Here is a 19,640-nt window from a genome sequence, read left to right on the forward strand (position 1 = left end):
ACACAAAACATGAAATAATACAGAATATTAATGGACAAGAACAGCTCAAGGAGAGAACTACTACATTTAAAAACAGCACACAAAGCCTACATATCAATATATACACAAACTATCTGTAGGTCAAACACAGGAGAGGCGTTTTGCCGTGAGGTGATGCTTTATCAGTTTTTTAAACCAGGTTTGTTGTTCATTTGAGCAATATGAGATGGAAGGGAGGTCCATGTAATAATGGCTCTATATAATACTGTACGCTTTCTTGAATTTGAAATATTTTTGCCGTCTGTAGCCCAAGTGCTTAAACAAATGTTGTTGCCTGCATTCTGACTTCATTTGGATGTAATGACAGGGGTCGGTGACAGTCAGTAAAGAAAGGGAGAGCAAGTGTTATTGAATGTGTACGTTTTTTACTTGATGGTGAATGACAGGATTTGTTGCTATGTATTTTTGAAGTCTATTTCTTGAGCATGAGGCCATACTGATTGGTTTATTTTGAAATCTATCGCTTGAGAATTGTATTCCATATTGAAGAGTTACTGTTTGACTGAATTCACTGAATTATTTTATGAATTAATAGTCCAATTTAGTTATGTAACCAAGTAAGACGTTTCTGGACTCAGATAATTGGGTATAAGAAATTAGTTATTCAAGACCATTTACTAGCGAAGCGTGGTGAAGGGTACACAAATAGAATAACGGGTTTTGACATTTAAATGTAAAATTATGTGGTGATGACGGTACTCTTAATGCTGACACTGTTTAAAGTAATAAAGAAAAATATAGGTATTTTAGGGGTATATTGACTAAATTATCAGGACATTTTTGGATGTCTTGTCTCTTCAAAATGATTCACCTGAAACAAAAAATTCACAGCTATTCAAAAATTATCAGACAGATGGGCTCAAGAACCCTCAATATGCAACACAATTCTGAAATGTACAGTCTGAAATGTACATTCTGAAATATGGATTCTGAAATGTACAGTCTGAAATGTGCATTCGGAAATGTGCATTCTGAAATATACAGTCTGAAATGGACAGTCTGAAATGTGCATTCTGAAATGTACAGTCTGAAATGTGCCGTCTGCAATGTGCCGTCTGAAATGTACCGTCTGAAATGTACAGTCTGAAATGTGCATTCTGAAATATACAGTCTGAAATGTACAGTCTGAAATGTGCATTCTGAAATGTGCATTCTGAAATGTACAGTCTGAAATGTGCGTTCTGAAATGTACAGTCTGAAATGTACCGTATGAAATGTGCCGTATGAAATGTACAGTCTGAAATGACAGTGTGAAATGTGCTGCCTTGTAGGGTTTAAACCCGCTCTCTGTATCCATTCCAAAGTCATTATACCTTTTCAGTTACTGTAACATACACCCAGAATTAGCAGTTAATGTTTCTGAGCAATTTTCTCAAGCTGATCAAACAACCAAGATTTAATGGTTCATATCCTCAGCCAATGTTTACTGTTCCCTTGGCCTGGTTGTTGAATGAATTACTTTTTCCATTTAGTCTTTATTTAAGGTGGAACGAAAGTACATAGGACAACTGGCACAAAGCACTTCCTATGCAAGACTATTTATCTAAGACGCATACAGGGAATATGATATGGATTGGATTAAAATTGTGCTTGAGTTGTGTAATAATATGCTGTTAATACTAAATTTCAATAGTCTCAAGGTCAGGAGAAAGTGGTAAATAATTTCTAAACTGAATTTCATTTTTTTTTATAGTTGATTAGTAAAATGTAACGTCAAAGACCAACAGATGTCGGATCTTAATTTGACACAGCTTTTGCTACAGCTGGAAAATAATCCTGCAACAGCAGGAAATGTGAATTATTATGCGGATTATAATTAAAGGACATTTTTTGTAGGAGTTGATACATTTTTCGTTAGGGCAAATGAAGTCTGACATTTTAAAGTTGAAATTACAAACTGTAGGCTTTTTAAACCTTGAATACACTGCAAGTTTGCATTTCCTGCTGTGCAGCAGCAACAAAAGAGTGATCAAATTAAGATCCTGCGTCTGTACATATTACCATAGGAACATCTGTGGTTTAATAACATCTTATTTAATGTCATGTGCCATCTGTAATATTGAAGTGATGTGTATTTTCAGGAGAAAATGTCTGTATATGTTTGAGCACCTCTGAGCCTAGGGAGTAATGGTGGAATACGAAAAAGCATTCCCTGGTTCAACCGGAGATTCCTTGTTAGTAAAAAAACAGGTCATTGACTGATGTCTGTCTATGACTATGACACCAAGTACCAGCCCTGGACATCTGACTGATGATTGGACAACTTTGTTTTGACACCAAGTCTGAATGAATGAACCAAGATCCATACAACTGATGGTTCTCCCACTTCAAACAACCTCCAGAGGCTGTTCTAATATGGGCATCGTATAGGTGTGATGATGTCCTAAAATGGACACCATACAGTTGGAAACACTTAATATGGCTGCAAAGCAGAACAACATCAAAAGGTGTGAACAAAGAATAGTGCATGGTATGTGATGAAGCTTGGTAGCAAAGGCTGCTGCTACAAGGCAAATAACATTCTCTGATGTTAATCTACTTGCCAGCTCAATGCAATTCTCAACAAATAAACAAAAAAACAGGTTTCTGTTTTACATTCTTTTATGATCTGATTTGCGTAGAGGACCTTGTATATCATAAGGAATAGGATAGATAGAATTATATATTAGCTTTGTAAACACAGGCCCAGAAACATTATACAGTAGACTATAGATGTTGGAATCTGGGGATTACATGTAATACTGATTGAAACATTATACAGTAGACTATAGATGTTGGAATCTGGGGATTACATGTAATACTGATTGGTTCCCTTGACTACTCGCCATACTGTAAAATCCAATACAAATCTTCAAAGAAAGAAAAAAGAGAGATTACATAACGAATCTCCATCAAATTGACTACCGGTGTTGACTATTGAAACTACTCACTTCCACTGCAGGGCATCATTAGATGTACTGTTATCTGCTCTGAGATTAAAGAACTAGAAGAACTATTCAGAGAATGTACAAGACCAGGGGCATTGGACTCAGAGTCTAACCCTGCGTACACACACAGACACACACGCATACATACACACACGCACACACTTTCTTATGCTTTTTGATATGGTGGATGTATGGACCACACCTATTTTTTACCTTAGGGTAACTCATCCATGGTTTTCAGATTGACTTCATAGATCAGTAAGAGCTTTAGACCTGGGTTCAAATACAAATCTCTCAAAGGCATTTAGCCTGCCTGGAGTACAAGATGGACATGGTTTGTAGCTGTGAGACTATTCTATTGGTCCAATTGTGTCAGGCAAGGTCATTCAAGCCCAGCTAAAGGATTTGAAATAGTATTTCGAATAGTATTTGAACGCAGGTTTGAAGAGCTTTTCTCAGTTTGGTACAAGTGAATTTTTTTTTACAGAAGTATGGCTTTTATGCAAGCTTCCTGTGTGATTTCATTAAGGGATTTCATAGGGAAGTCAACCTACAAAATTAAGTTAGGCAATTCCAAATTTAACCACTTTCATAATTATCCTTAATGTTGGAGTGTGGAATTTATGTGACCAGTTAAAGTAGAAAATTGCATGAATTTTCCACACTAAAGTAACAATAATTGAAAATGACAATCTTTTCAAAATGTTATATTTTCTTGTTCAGCCAAGCCTTTCAAAATGTATATCCATGTTTTGACCTAAGACTTCCGAACTCCCAGACTTCTGCTAATATACTTAGTCTCATTAAAAGCTGGTCTATTTCATGTAACATCATAACAGCTCTTATCTGCTTTATTTCTCCCTGACAATATTTACAAGTCCACTGGATACCCAAGGGGTTCTATAGACACACACATCAACAGTTGAATTTAGATTTTATTTGACCCTTCTGTGAGACATTAAAGTTGTGCTTTTGCATGCAAATGTAACATCCATAAATGTGGAATCACCCTAAAGCCTTCCTCAGGAAAATATGATAGCATTATTAAAACATTATACAATCAAATGCAAACAACTACTGTTTGTCTAAGCCAAGCTTGTAATTTAGAATAAGCACAGACGATGCTAGGGCTCAAGATTAAATCCCAACAGATAAATGTATCATTGCTGCTACAAAATGTCCTAAAATCTGTAGGTACAGTAGTCCCTTTGACAGCAGAGCTGAGTCTCTTGAGGTGATTCAAACCCTGTCCACGATTCAGCTGAACAAAGAGTAAACTGTGTCTAAAGCAGGGCCCTCTGTAGCTAACACACACACACACACACACACACACACACACACACACACACACACACACACACACACACACACACACACACACACACACACACACACACACACACACACACACACACGCATGGACTGATATAAGGCTAGCGCTAGACTAGTTTAGGCCTCACTTCACATCAGGGAAAACAGCTGTCCACCACATATACATTTTGACTGGAACCATTTGCCATTTGGCTGTTCACTACAGTATGTAACCTGTACCCCCACACATTGACTCGGTACCGGTACCCCCTGTTATTGTTATTTTATTGTGTTACTTTTTATAATTTTTTACTTTAGTTTATTTGGTAAAAATGTACTTAACTCTTTCTTGAACTGCACTGTTGGTTAAGGGCTTGTAAGTAAGCATTTCACGATAAGGTTGTATTCAGCGCATGTGACAAATAAAGTTTGATTTGATTTGAAATGTTTAATTCAGTTCAGTCCCAAAATTTAAGCAATAAATAAAAAATTAAAAAAGAGCAAAAATCTAAATAATCCAGTCCAAATCTGATCAGTCCAAATCTGATCAGTCCAAATCTAAATAAGGATAGATTTGACCAGTTCGATAGTTAGTCTGGGTAATAATCCAAAGGAAGGTAGTCTACAGAGGAAAACACAAAACATTAGTCAATAGTCCACAGAAAGAAAATGTATCTTGATGATCAAAACAATATCCTTTAAACAAGTCTTCTCTTGGTGATCAATACAATATCCCTTAAACAAGACTTTGAAAAAGTTCTCACTTCTATGGAGTGAGAAAACTAGATTATATGCTTTTAAACTATAATTGAAACTATAAACAGTTCCCTAGTTACCAAACATTTCTGAATTTCACATTGAGAATGACAGAGGCTTCTAGTGGGCAAAAGGTCGTTTTAGCATGGTCCACACTGTTGAGGGCTTCCACCAAGCTTCCACCATTTTAAAGTAGTCAAAGTAATCAACTGGCTAAGGAGTGATGGGGCGAAGCCTACAGCCTATACACATCTCTAGGAACCATAGAACTTTGTGGGTTACAACTGTCCAGCAGTGGTACAGTAACTTACTGTAAATAAAATAACCTGTGCCAGAGAGACTGTGAGAAAGAAAACCATACACTACCAGATCTTTCTAGGTGTGAGGATTGATGGGCCAGGCAGTGAACAAAGGTGGTTCTGACAAGTAATGGGAAGAGTGTGTATGACTGTGTGAGACTGTGGCCGGCCAAATAGATCTGTAAAGTTGATGGAGTACCCAACACTAACTCTCTGATGGATATCAACCTTCACAAGGCATTGTCCTGTTTCCCAGAGTGTTCCATTTTTCAAAGGTAACACCCTTTTCTCTTACCTACGTTGCGCCCCAAATGGCACCCTATTCCCTATATAGTAGCATATAGTAGTGCAGTTCTTTTGACCATGGCCCATATGACGCTGGTCAAATGTAGTGCACTATAAAAATAATAGGGTGCTATTTGGGACGCAAGCCTACCTACCTGGACCTGTCCACTCTAACCCTGCTGAGGTAGTAGCTAGTTCATTGCTTGCAGCTGTGACTCTCCTTGGAAACAGTAGCATTGGGAACTGGCCTGCAGATCTGGGTTCAAACACTATTTGCAATCTTTGAAACACTTTGAGTGTTTGCTTTAGTCTGCCTGGAGCATTAGATGGGCTGACTGCCTGTTTTGGGATGATTCTATTGCTCCATTAAACCAGCCAAGTTCAATCAAGCACAGATAAAGTATATGGAGTTAGTATTTGAACCCAGTTCTGCTGGCCTGGGACTTGGCCAATGACCAATGGAAATGAGATAGATATGGGATGCAGTCATGGTAAGTGAATTCTTCAACATTTAGTGACTGTAATTATATGAAGATCTCGTACAACGCTGTGAACTACTCCCTGTGGGAGGCCCTGGTGCACAACTGAGCAAGAGGACAAGTACATTAGAGTGTCTAGTTTGAGAAACAGATGCCTCACAAGTCCTCAACTGGCAGCTTTATTAAATAGTACCTGCAAAAGACCAGTCTCAACATCAACAATGATGAGGCGACTCCGGGATGCTGGCCTTCTAGGCAGTACACAGCGTTGTACGAGATCTTCAGTTTCTAGTCAATTTCTCACATGGAATAGCCTTAATTTCCCAGAACAAGAATAGACTGATGAGTTTCAGAAGAAAGTTCTTTGTTTCTGGCCATTTTGAGCCTGTAATCGAACCCACAAATGCAGATGCTCCAGATACTCAACTAGTCTAAAGAAGGCCAGTTTTATTGCTTCTTTAATCAGACCAACAGTTTTCAGCTGTGCTAACATAATTGCAAAAGGGTTTTCTAATGATATATTCATTAGAATATATTCACAATCTTCCCGCCTTTTAAAATTATAAACTTGGATTAGCTAACACAACGTGCCATTGAAACACAGGAGTGATGGTTGCTGATAATGGGCCTCTGTATGCCTATGTAGATATTCCATAACAAATCAGCCGTTTCCAGCTGCAATAGTCATTTACAACAATAACAACATCTACACTGTATTTCTGATCAATTTGATGTTATTTTAATGGACAAAAAAAATGCTTTTCTTTCAAAAACAAGGAAATGTCTAAGTGACCCCAAACTTTTGAATTCTGGTGTAAATACATACAAATTGACATACACCTTAGCCAAATACATTTAAGCTCAGTTTTTCACAATTCCTGACATTTAATCTTAGTAAAAACTCCCTGTCTTAGGTCAGTTAGGATCACCACTTTATTTTAAGAATGTGAAATGTCAGAATAATAGTAGAGAGAATGATTTATTTCAGCTTTTATTTCTTTCATCATATTCCCAGTGGGTCAGAAGTTTACATACACTCAATTAGTATTTGGTAGCTTTGCCTTTAAATTGTTTAACCTGGGTCAAACATTTTGGGTAGCCTTCCACAAGCTTCCCACATTAAATTGGGTGAATTTTGGCCCATTCCTCCTGATAGAGCTAGTGTAACTGAGTCAGGTTTGTAGGCCTCCTTGCTCGCACACACTTTTTCTGTTCTGCCCACACATTTTCTATAGGATTGAGGTCAGGGCTTTGTGATGGTCACTCCAATACCTTGACTTTGTTGTCCTTAAGACATTTTGCCACAACTTTAGAAGTATGCTTGGGTCATTGCCCATTTGGATGACTTTTTTATGGCTAATTTGGAGCACTGGCTTCTTCCTTGCTGAGTGGCCTTTCAGGTTATGTTGATATAGGACTCGGTTAACTGTGGATATTGATACTTTTGTACCTGTTTCCTCCAGCATCTTCACAGGGTCCTTTGCTGTTGTTCTGGGATTGATTTGCACTTTTCGCACCAAAGTACGTTCATCTCTAGCAGACAGAACGTGTCTCCTTCTAGAGCGGTTTAATGGCTGCGTGGTCCAATGGTGTTTATACTTGTGTACAATTGTCTGTACAGATGAACGTGGTACCTTCAGGCGTTTGGAAATTGCTCCCAAGGATGAACCAGACTTGTGGAGGCCTACCATTTTTTTCTGAGGTTTTGGCTGATTTCTTTGGATTTTCCCATGATGTCAAGCAAAGAGGCATTGAGTTTGAAGGTAGGCTTTGAAATACATCCACAGGTACACCTCCAATTGACTCAAATGATGTCAATTAGCCTTTCAGAAGCTTCTAAAGGCATGCCATCATTTTCTGGAATTTTCTAAGCTGTTTAAAGGCCAGTCAACTTAGTGTATGTAAACTTCTGACCCACTGGAATTGTGATACAGTGAATTATAAGTGAAATAATCTGTTGTAAACAATTTTTGGAAAATTACTTGTGTCATGCACAAAGTAGATGTCCTAACCGACTTACCAAAACTATAGTTTGTTAACATGAAATTTCTGGAGTGGTTGAAAAACAACCTAAGTGTATGTAAACTTCTGACTTCAACTGTATATGAGTAGTCCTCTGTTTGTTGGTTTGTTGGTTCTTATACATGTATTGTCATCTCTCAGTATACCTCTGTTTGTTGGTTCTTATACATGTATTGTCATCTCTCAGTATTCCTCTGTTTGTTGGTTCTTATACAAGTATTGTCATCTCTCAGTATACCTCTGTTTTTTACATGTATTGTCATCTCTCAGTATACCTCTGTTTGTTGGTTCTTATACATGTATTGTCATCTCTCAGTATTCCTCTGTTTTTTACATGTATTGTCATCTCTCAATATTCCTCTGTTTGTTGGTTCTTATACATGTATTGTCATCTCTCAGTATACCTCTGTTTGTTGGTTCTTATACATGTATTGTCATCTCTCAGTATTCCTGTTTGTTGGTTCTTATACATGTATTGTCATCTCTCAGTATTCCTCTATTTGTTGGTTCTTATACATGTATTGTCATCTCTCAGTATTCCTCTGTTTGTTGGTTCTTATACATGTATTGGCATCTCTCAGTATTCCTCTGTTTGTTGGTTCTTATACATGTATTGTCATCTCTCAGTATTCCTCTGTTTGTTGGTTCTTATACATGTATTGTCATCTCTCAGTATACCTCTGTTTTTTACATGTATTGTCATCTCTCAGTATACCTCTGTTTGTTGGTTCTTATACATGTATTGTCATCTCTCAGTATTCCTCTGTTTTTTACATGTATTGTCATCTCTCAATATTCCTCTGTTTGTTGGTTCTTATACATGTATTGTCATCTCTCAGTATACCTCTGTTTGTTGGTTCTTATACATGTATTGTCATCTCTCAGTAGTCCTGTTTGTTGGTTCTTATACATGTATTGTCATCTCTCAGTAGTCCTGTTTGTTGGTTCTTATACATGTATTGTCATCTCTCAGTATTCCTCTGTTTGTTGGTTCTATTACATGTATTGTCATCTCTCAGTATTCATGTTTGTTGGTTCTTATACATGTATTGTCATCTCTCAGTATTCCTGTTTGTTGGTTCTAATACATGTATTGTCATCTCTCAGTATACCTCTGTTTGTTGGTTCTTATACATGTATTGTCATCTCTCAGTATTCCTGTTTGTTGGTTCTTATACATGTATTGTCATCTCTCAGTATTCCTCTATTTGTTGGTTCTGATACATGTATTGTCATCTCTCAGTATTCCTCTGTTGGTTCTTATACATGTATTGGCATCTCTCAGTATTCCTCTGTTTGTTGGTTCTTATACATGTATTGTCATCTCTCAGTATTCCTCTGTTTGTTGGTTCTTATACATGTATTGTCATCTCTCAGTATACCTCTGTTTGTTGGTTCTTATACATGTATTGTCATCTCTCAGTAGTCCTCTGTTTTTTACATGTATTGTCATCTCTCAGTAGTCCTGTTTGTTGGTTCTTATACATGTATTGTCATCTCTCAGTATTCCTCTGTTTGTTGGTTCTATTACATGTATTGTCATCTCTCAGTATTCCTGTTTGTTGGTTCTTATACATGTATTGTCATCTGTCAGTAGTCCTCTGTTTGTTGGTTCTCATACATGTATTGTCATCTCTCAGTATACCTCTGTTTGTTGGTTCTTATACATGTATTGTCATCTCTCAGTATTCCTGGTTGTTGGTTCTTATACATGTATTGTCATCTCTCAGTATTCCTGTTTGTTGTTTCTTATACATGTATTGTCATCTCTCAGTATACCTCTGTTTGTTGGTTCTTATACATGTATTGTCATCTCTAAGTATTCCTCTGTTTGTTGGTTCTTATACATGTATTGTCATCTCTCAGTAGTCCTCTGTTTGTTGGTTCTTATACATGTATTGTCATCTCTCAGTATTTCTCTGTTTGTTGGTTCTTATACATGTATTGTCATCTCTCAGTATACCTCTGTTTGTTGGTTCTTATACATGTATTGTCATCTCTAAGTATTCCTCTGTTTGTTGGTTGTATACATGTATTGTCATCTCTCAGTATTCCTGTTTGTTGTTTCTTATACATGTATTGTCATCTCTCAGTATGCCTCTGTTTGTTGGTTCTTATACATGTATTGTCATCTCTCAGTATTCCTGTTTGTTGGTTCTTATACATGTATTGTCATCTCTCAGTATACCTCTGTTTGTTGGTTCTTATACATGTATTGACATCTCTCAGTATACCTCTGTTTGATGGTTCTTATACATGTATTGTCATCTCTCAGTATTCCTGTTTGTTGGTTCTTATACGTGTAATGTCATCTCTAAGTATTCCTCTGTTTGTTGGTTCTTATACATGTATTGTCATCTCTCAGTATTCCTCTGTTTGTTGGTTCTTATACATGTATTGTCATCTCTCAGTATACCTCTGTTTTTTACATGTATTGTCATCTCTCAGTATACCTCTGTTTGTTGGTTCTTATACATGTATTGTCATCTCTCAGTATTCCTGTTTGTTGGTTCTTATACATGTATTGTCATCTCTCAGTATTCCTCTGTTTGTTGGTTATTATACAGGTATTGTCATCTCTCAGTATACCTCTGTTTGTTGGTTCTTATACATGTATTGTCATCTCTAAGTATTCCTCTGTTTGTTGGTTGTATACATGTATTGTCATCTCTCAGTATTCCTGTTTGTTGTTTCTTATACATGTATTGTCATCTCTCAGTATGCCTCTGTTTGTTGGTTCTTATACATGTATTGTCATCTCTCAGTATTCCTGTTTGTTGGTTCTTATACATGTATTGTCATCTCTCAGTATACCTCTGTTTGTTGGTTCTTATACATGTATTGACATCTCTCAGTATACCTCTGTTTGATGGTTCTTATACATGTATTGTCATCTCTCAGTATTCCTGTTTGTTGGTTCTTATACGTGTAATGTCATCTCTAAGTATTCCTCTGTTTGTTGGTTCTTATACATGTATTGTCATCTCTCAGTATTCCTCTGTTTGTTGGTTCTTATACATGTATTGTCATCTCTCAGTATACCTCTGTTTTTTACATGTATTGTCATCTCTCAGTATACCTCTGTTTGTTGGTTCTTATACATGTATTGTCATCTCTCAGTATTCCTGTTTGTTGGTTCTTATACATGTATTGTCATCTCTCAGTATTCCTCTGTTTGTTGGTTCTTATACAGGTATTGTCATCTCTCAGTATACCTCTGTTTGTTGGTTCTTATACATGTATTGTCATCTCTCAGTATTCCTCTGTTTTTTACATGTATTGTCATCTCTCAGTATTCCTCTGTTTGTTGGTTCTTATACATGTATTGTCATCTCTCAGTAGTCCTGTTTGTTGGTTCTTATACATGTATTGTCATCTCTCAGTATTCCTGTTTGTTGGTTCTAATACATGTATTGTCATCTCTCAGTATACCTCTGTTTGTTGGTTCTTATACATGTATTGTCATCTCTCAGTATTCCTGTTTGTTGGTTCTTATACATGTATTGTCATCTCTCAGTATTCCTCTATTTGTTGGTTCTGATACATGTATTGTCATCTCTCAGTATTCCTCTGTTTGTTGGTTCTTATACATGTATTGGCATCTCTCAGTATTCCTCTGTTTGTTGGTTCTTATACATGTATTGTCATCTCTCAGTATTCCTCTGTTTGTTGGTTCTTATACATGTATTGTCATCTCTCAGTATACCTCTGTTTGTTGGTTCTTATACATGTATTGTCATCTCTCAGTAGTCCTCTGTTTTTTACATGTATTGTCATCTCTCAGTATTCCTCTGTTTGTTGGTTCTTATACATGTATTGTCATCTCTCAGTATTCCTCTGTTTGTTGGTTCTATTACATGTATTGTCATCTCTCAGTATTTCTGTTTGTTGGTTCTTATACATGTATTGTCATCTCTCAGTATTCCTGGTTGTTGGTTCTTATAAATGTATTGTCATCTCTCAGTATTCCTGTTTGTTGTTTCTTATACATGTATTGTCATCTCTCAGTAGTCCTCTGTTTGTTGGTTCTTATACATGTATTGTCATCTCTCAGTATTCCTCTGTTTGTTGGTTCTTATACATGTATTGTCATCTCTCAGTATTCCTCTGTTTGTTGGTTCTTATACATGTATTGTCATCTCTCAGTATACCTCTGTTTGTTGGTTCTTATACATGTATTGTCATCTCTCAGTATTCCTCTGTTTGTTGGTTCTTATACATGTATTGTCATCTCTCAGTATACCTCTGTTTGTTGGTTCTTATACATGTATTGTCATCTCTCAGTATTCCTCTGTTTGTTGGTTCTTATACATGTATTGCCATCTCTCAGTATTCCTGTTTGTTGGTTCTTATACATGTATTGTCATCTCTCAGTATACCTCTGTTTGTTGGTTCTTATACATGTATTGTCATCTCTCAGTATACCTCTGTTTGATGGTTCTTATACATGTATTGTCATCTCTCAGTATTCCTCTGTTTGTTGGTTCTTATACATGTATTGTCATCTCTCAGTAGTCCTGTTTGTTGGTTTTTATACAGGTATTGTCATCTCTCAGTATTCCTGTTAGTTGGTTCTTATAATGTATTGTCATCTCTCAGTATTCCACAGTTTTTTACATGTATTGTCATCTCTCAGTATACCTCTGTTTGTTGGTTCTTATACATGTATTGTCATCTCTCAGTATTCCTCTGTTTGTTGGTTCTTATACATGTATTGTCATCTCTCAGTATTCCTCTGTTTGTTGGTTCTTATACATGTATTGGCATCTCTCAGTATTCCTCTGTTTGTTGGTTCTTATACATGTATTGTCATCTCTCAGTATTCCTCTGTTTGTTGGTTCTTATACATGTATTGTCATCTCTCAGTATTCCTGTTTGTTGGTTCTTATACATGTATTGTCATCTCTCAGTATACCTCTGTTTGTTGGTTCTTATACATGTATTGTCATCTCTCAGTATACCTCTGTTTGATGGTTCTTATACATGTATTGTCATCTCTCAGTATTCCTCTGTTTGTTGGTTCTTATACATGTATTGTCATCTCTCAGTAGTCCTGTTTGTTGGTTTTTATACAGGTATTGTCATCTCTCAGTATTCCTGTTTGTTGGTTCTTATACATGTATTGTCATCTCTCAGTATTCCACAGTTTTTTACATGTATTGTCATCTCTCAGTATACCTCTGTTTGTTGGTTCTTATACATGTATTGTCATCTCTCAGTATTCCTCTGTTTGTTGGTTCTTATACATGTATTGTCATCTCTCAGTATTCCTCTGTTTGTTGGTTCTTATACATGTATTGTCATCTCTCAGTATTCCTCTGTTTGTTGGTTCTTATACATGTATTGTCATCTCTCAGTATACCTCTGTTTGTTGGTTCTTATACATGTATTGTCATCTCTAAGTATTCCTCTGTTTGTTGGTTGTTATACATGTATTGTCATCTCTCAGTATTCCTGTTTGTTGTTTCTTATACAAGTATTGTCATCTCTCAGTATACCTCTGTTTGTTGGTTCTTATACATGTATTGTCATCTCTCAGTATTCCTGTTTGTTGGTTCTTATACATGTATTGTGATCTCTCAGTATTCCTCTATTTGTTGGTTCTTATACATGTATTGTCATCTCTCAGTATTCCTCTGTTTGTTGGTTCTTATACATGTATTGGCATCTCTCAGTATTCCTCTGTTTGTTGGTTCTTATACATGTATTGTCATCTCTCAGTATTCCTCTGTTTGTTGGTTCTTATACATGTATTGTCATCTCTCAGTATACCTCTGTTTTTTACATGTATTGTCATCTCTCAGTATACCTCTGTTTGTTGGTTCTTATACATGTATTGTCATCTCTCAGTATTCCTCTGTTTTTTACATGTATTGTCATCTCTCAATATTCCTCTGTTTGTTGGTTCTTATACATGTATTGTCATCTCTCAGTATACCTCTGTTTGTTGGTTCTTATACATATATTGGCATCTCTCAGTATTCCTCTGTTTGTTGGTTCTTATACATGTATTGTCATCTCTCAGTATTCCTCTGTTTGTTGGTTCTTATACATGTATTGTCATCTCTCAGTATTCCTCTGTTTGTTGGTTCTTATACATGTATTGTCATCTCTCAGTATTCCTCTGTTTGTTGGTTCTTATACATGTATTGTCATCTCTCAGTATTCCTCTGTTTGTTGGTTCTTATACATGTATTGTCATCTCTCAGTAGTCATCTGCTTGTTGGTTCTTATACATGTATTGTCATCTCTCAGTATACCTCTGTTTGTTGGTTCTTATACATGTATTGTCATCTCTCAGTTTTCCTGTTTGTTGGTTCTTATACATGTATTGTCATCTCTCAGTATACCTCTGTTTGTTGGTTCTTATACATGTATTGTCATCTCTCAGTATTCCTCTGTTTGTTGGTTCTTATACATGTATTGTCATCTCTCAGTATTCCTCTGTTTGTTGGTTCTTATACATGTATTGTCATCTCTCAGTATTCCTCTGTTTGTTGGTTCTTATACATGTATTGTCATCTCTCAGTATACCTCTGTTTGTTGGTTCTTATACATGTATTGTCATCTCTCAGTATTCCTTTGTTTGTTGGTTCTTATACATGTATTGTCATCTCTCAGTATTCCTGTTTGTTGGTTCTTATACATGTATTGTCATCTCTCAGTATACCTCTGTTTGTTGGTTCTTGTACATGTATTGTCATCTCTCAGTATACCTCTGTTTGTTGGTTCTTATACATGTATTGTCATCTCTCAGTATTCCTCTGTTTGTTGGTTCTTGTACATGTATTGTCATCTCTCAGTATACCTCTGTTTGTTGGTTCTTATACATGTATTGTCATCTCTCAGTATACCTCTGTTTGTTGGTTCTTATACATGTATTGTCATCTCTCAGTATTCCTTTGTTTGTTGGTTCTTATACATGTATTGTCATCTCTCAGTATTCCTGTTTGTTGGTTCTTATACATGTATTGTCATCTCTCAGTAGTCCTCTGTTTGTTGGTTCTTATACATGTATTGTCATCTCTCAGTATACCTCTGTTTGTTGGTTCTTATACATGTATTGTCATCTCTCAGTATTCCTCTGTTTGTTGGTTCTTATACATGTATTGTCATCTCTCAGTATACCTCTGTTTGTTGTTTCTTATGCATGTATTGTCATCTCTCAGTATACCTCTGTTTGTTGGTTCTTATACTTGTATTGTCATCTCTCAGTTTTCCTGTTTGTTGGTTCTTATACATGTATTGTCATCCCTCAGTAGGCCTCTGTTTGTTGGTTCTTATACATGTATTGTCATCTCTCAGTATTCCTCTATTTGTTGGTTCTGATACATGTATTGTCATCTCTCAGTATTCCTCTGTTTGTTGGTTCTTATACATGTATTGGCATCTCTCAGTATTCCTCTGTTTGTTGGTTCTTATACATGTATTGTCATCTCTCAGTATTCCTCTGTTTGTTGGTTCTTATACATGTATTGTCATCTCTCAGTATACCTCTGTTTGTTGGTTCTTATACATGTATTGTCATCTCTCAGTAGTCCTCTGTTTTTTACATGTATTGTCATCTCTCAGTATTCCTCTGTTTGTTGGTTCTTATACATGTATTGTCATCTCTCAGTATTCCTCTGTTTGTTGGTTCTATTACATGTATTGTCATCTCTCAGTATTTCTGTTTGTTGGTTCTTATACATGTATTGTCATCTCTCAGTATACCTCTGTTTGTTGGTTCTTATACATGTATTGTCATCTCTCAGTATTCCTGGTTGTTGGTTCTTATAAATGTATTGTCATCTCTCAGTATTCCTGTTTGTTGTTTCTTATACATGTATTGTCATCTCTCAGTAGTCCTCTGTTTGTTGGTTCTTATACATGTATTGTCATCTCTCAGTATTCCTCTGTTTGTTGGTTCTTATACATGTATTGTCATCTCTCAGTATTCCTCTGTTTGTTGGTTCTTATACATGTATTGTCATCTCTCAGTATACCTCTGTTTGTTGGTTCTTATACATGTATTGTCATCTCTCAGTATTCCTCTGTTTGTTGGTTCTTATACATGTATTGTCATCTCTCAGTATACCTCTGTTTGTTGGTTCTTATACATGTATTGTCATCTCTCAGTATTCCTCTGTTTGTTGGTTCTTATACATGTATTGCCATCTCTCAGTATTCCTGTTTGTTGGTTCTTATACATGTATTGTCATCTCTCAGTATACCTCTGTTTGTTGGTTCTTATACATGTATTGTCATCTCTCAGTATACCTCTGTTTGATGGTTCTTATACATGTATTGTCATCTCTCAGTATTCCTCTGTTTGTTGGTTCTTATACATGTATTGTCATCTCTCAGTAGTCCTGTTTGTTGGTTTTTATACAGGTATTGTCATCTCTCAGTATTCCTGTTAGTTGGTTCTTATAATGTATTGTCATCTCTCAGTATTCCACAGTTTTTTACATGTATTGTCATCTCTCAGTATACCTCTGTTTGTTGGTTCTTATACATGTATTGTCATCTCTCAGTATTCCTCTGTTTGTTGGTTCTTATACATGTATTGTCATCTCTCAGTATTCCTCTGTTTGTTGGTTCTTATACATGTATTGGCATCTCTCAGTATTCCTCTGTTTGTTGGTTCTTATACATGTATTGTCATCTCTCAGTATTCCTCTGTTTGTTGGTTCTTATACATGTATTGTCATCTCTCAGTATTCCTGTTTGTTGGTTCTTATACATGTATTGTCATCTCTCAGTATACCTCTGTTTGTTGGTTCTTATACATGTATTGTCATCTCTCAGTATACCTCTGTTTGATGGTTCTTATACATGTATTGTCATCTCTCAGTATTCCTCTGTTTGTTGGTTCTTATACATGTATTGTCATCTCTCAGTAGTCCTGTTTGTTGGTTTTTATACAGGTATTGTCATCTCTCAGTATTCCTGTTTGTTGGTTCTTATACATGTATTGTCATCTCTCAGTATTCCACAGTTTTTTACATGTATTGTCATCTCTCAGTATACCTCTGTTTGTTGGTTCTTATACATGTATTGTCATCTCTCAGTATTCCTCTGTTTGTTGGTTCTTATACATGTATTGTCATCTCTCAGTATTCCTCTGTTTGTTGGTTCTTATACATGTATTGTCATCTCTCAGTATTCCTCTGTTTGTTGGTTCTTATACATGTATTGTCATCTCTCAGTATACCTCTGTTTGTTGGTTCTTATACATGTATTGTCATCTCTAAGTATTCCTCTGTTTGTTGGTTGTTATACATGTATTGTCATCTCTCAGTATTCCTGTTTGTTGTTTCTTATACAAGTATTGTCATCTCTCAGTATACCTCTGTTTGTTGGTTCTTATACATGTATTGTCATCTCTCAGTATTCCTGTTTGTTGGTTCTTATACATGTATTGTGATCTCTCAGTATTCCTCTATTTGTTGGTTCTTATACATGTATTGTCATCTCTCAGTATTCCTCTGTTTGTTGGTTCTTATACATGTATTGGCATCTCTCAGTATTCCTCTGTTTGTTGGTTCTTATACATGTATTGTCATCTCTCAGTATTCCTCTGTTTGTTGGTTCTTATACATGTATTGTCATCTCTCAGTATACCTCTGTTTTTTACATGTATTGTCATCTCTCAGTATACCTCTGTTTGTTGGTTCTTATACATGTATTGTCATCTCTCAGTATTCCTCTGTTTTTTACATGTATTGTCATCTCTCAATATTCCTCTGTTTGTTGGTTCTTATACATGTATTGTCATCTCTCAGTATACCTCTGTTTGTTGGTTCTTATACATATATTGGCATCTCTCAGTATTCCTCTGTTTGTTGGTTCTTATACATGTATTGTCATCTCTCAGTATTCCTCTGTTTGTTGGTTCTTATACATGTATTGTCATCTCTCAGTAGTCATCTGCTTGTTGGTTCTTATACATGTATTGTCATCTCTCAGTATACCTCTGTTTGTTGGTTCTTATACATGTATTGTCATCTCTCAGTATTCCTCTGTTTGTTGGTTCTATTACATGTATTGTCATCTCTCAGTATTTCTGTTTGTTGGTTCTTATACATGTATTGTCATCTCTCAGTATACCTCTGTTTGTTGGTTCTTATACATGTATTGTCATCTCTCAGTATTCCTGGTTGTTGGTTCTTATAAATGTATTGTCATCTCTCAGTATTCCTGTTTGTTGTTTCTTATACATGTATTGTCATCTCTCAGTAGTCCTCTGTTTGTTGGTTCTTATACATGTATTGTCATCTCTCAGTATTCCTCTGTTTGTTGGTTCTTATACATGTATTGTCATCTCTCAGTATTCCTCTGTTTGTTGGTTCTTATACATGTATTGTCATCTCTCAGTATACCTCTGTTTGTTGGTTCTTATACATGTATTGTCATCTCTCAGTATTCCTCTGTTTGTTGGTTCTTATACATGTATTGTCATCTCTCAGTATACCTCTGTTTGTTGGTTCTTATACATGTATTGTCATCTCTCAGTATTCCTCTGTTTGTTGGTTCTTATACATGTATTGCCATCTCTCAGTATTCCTGTTTGTTGGTTCTTATACATGTATTGTCATCTCTCAGTATACCTCTGTTTGTTGGTTCTTATACATGTATTGTCATCTCTCAGTATACCTCTGTTTGATGGTTCTTATACATGTATTGTCATCTCTCAGTATTCCTCTGTTTGTTGGTTCTTATACATGTATTGTCATCTCTCAGTAGTCCTGTTTGTTGGTTTTTATACAGGTATTGTCATCTCTCAGTATTCCTGTTAGTTGGTTCTTATAATGTATTGTCATCTCTCAGTATTCCACAGTTTTTTACATGTATTGTCATCTCTCAGTATACCTCTGTTTGTTGGTTCTTATACATGTATTGTCATCTCTCAGTATTCCTCTGTTTGTTGGTTCTTATACATGTATTGTCATCTCTCAGTATTCCTCTGTTTGTTGGTTCTTATACATGTATTGGCATCTCTCAGTATTCCTCTGTTTGTTGGTTCTTATACATGTATTGTCATCTCTCAGTATTCCTCTGTTTGTTGGTTCTTATACATGTATTGTCATCTCTCAGTATTCCTGTTTGTTGGTTCTTATACATGTATTGTCATCTCTCAGTATACCTCTGTTTGTTGGTTCTTATACATGTATTGTCATCTCTCAGTATACCTCTGTTTGATGGTTCTTATACATGTATTGTCATCTCTCAGTATTCCTCTGTTTGTTGGTTCTTATACATGTATTGTCATCTCTCAGTAGTCCTGTTTGTTGGTTTTTATACAGGTATTGTCATCTCTCAGTATTCCTGTTTGTTGGTTCTTATACATGTATTGTCATCTCTCAGTATTCCACAGTTTTTTACATGTATTGTCATCTCTCAGTATACCTCTGTTTGTTGGTTCTTATACATGTATTGTCATCTCTCAGTATTCCTCTGTTTGTTGGTTCTTATACATGTATTGTCATCTCTCAGTATTCCTCTGTTTGTTGGTTCTTATACATGTATTGTCATCTCTC

This window comes from Salmo salar, chromosome ssa01 (assembly GCF_905237065.1).
Source record: "Salmo salar chromosome ssa01, Ssal_v3.1, whole genome shotgun sequence".
In the NCBI taxonomy this organism is placed as follows: domain Eukaryota; kingdom Metazoa; phylum Chordata; class Actinopteri; order Salmoniformes; family Salmonidae; genus Salmo; species Salmo salar.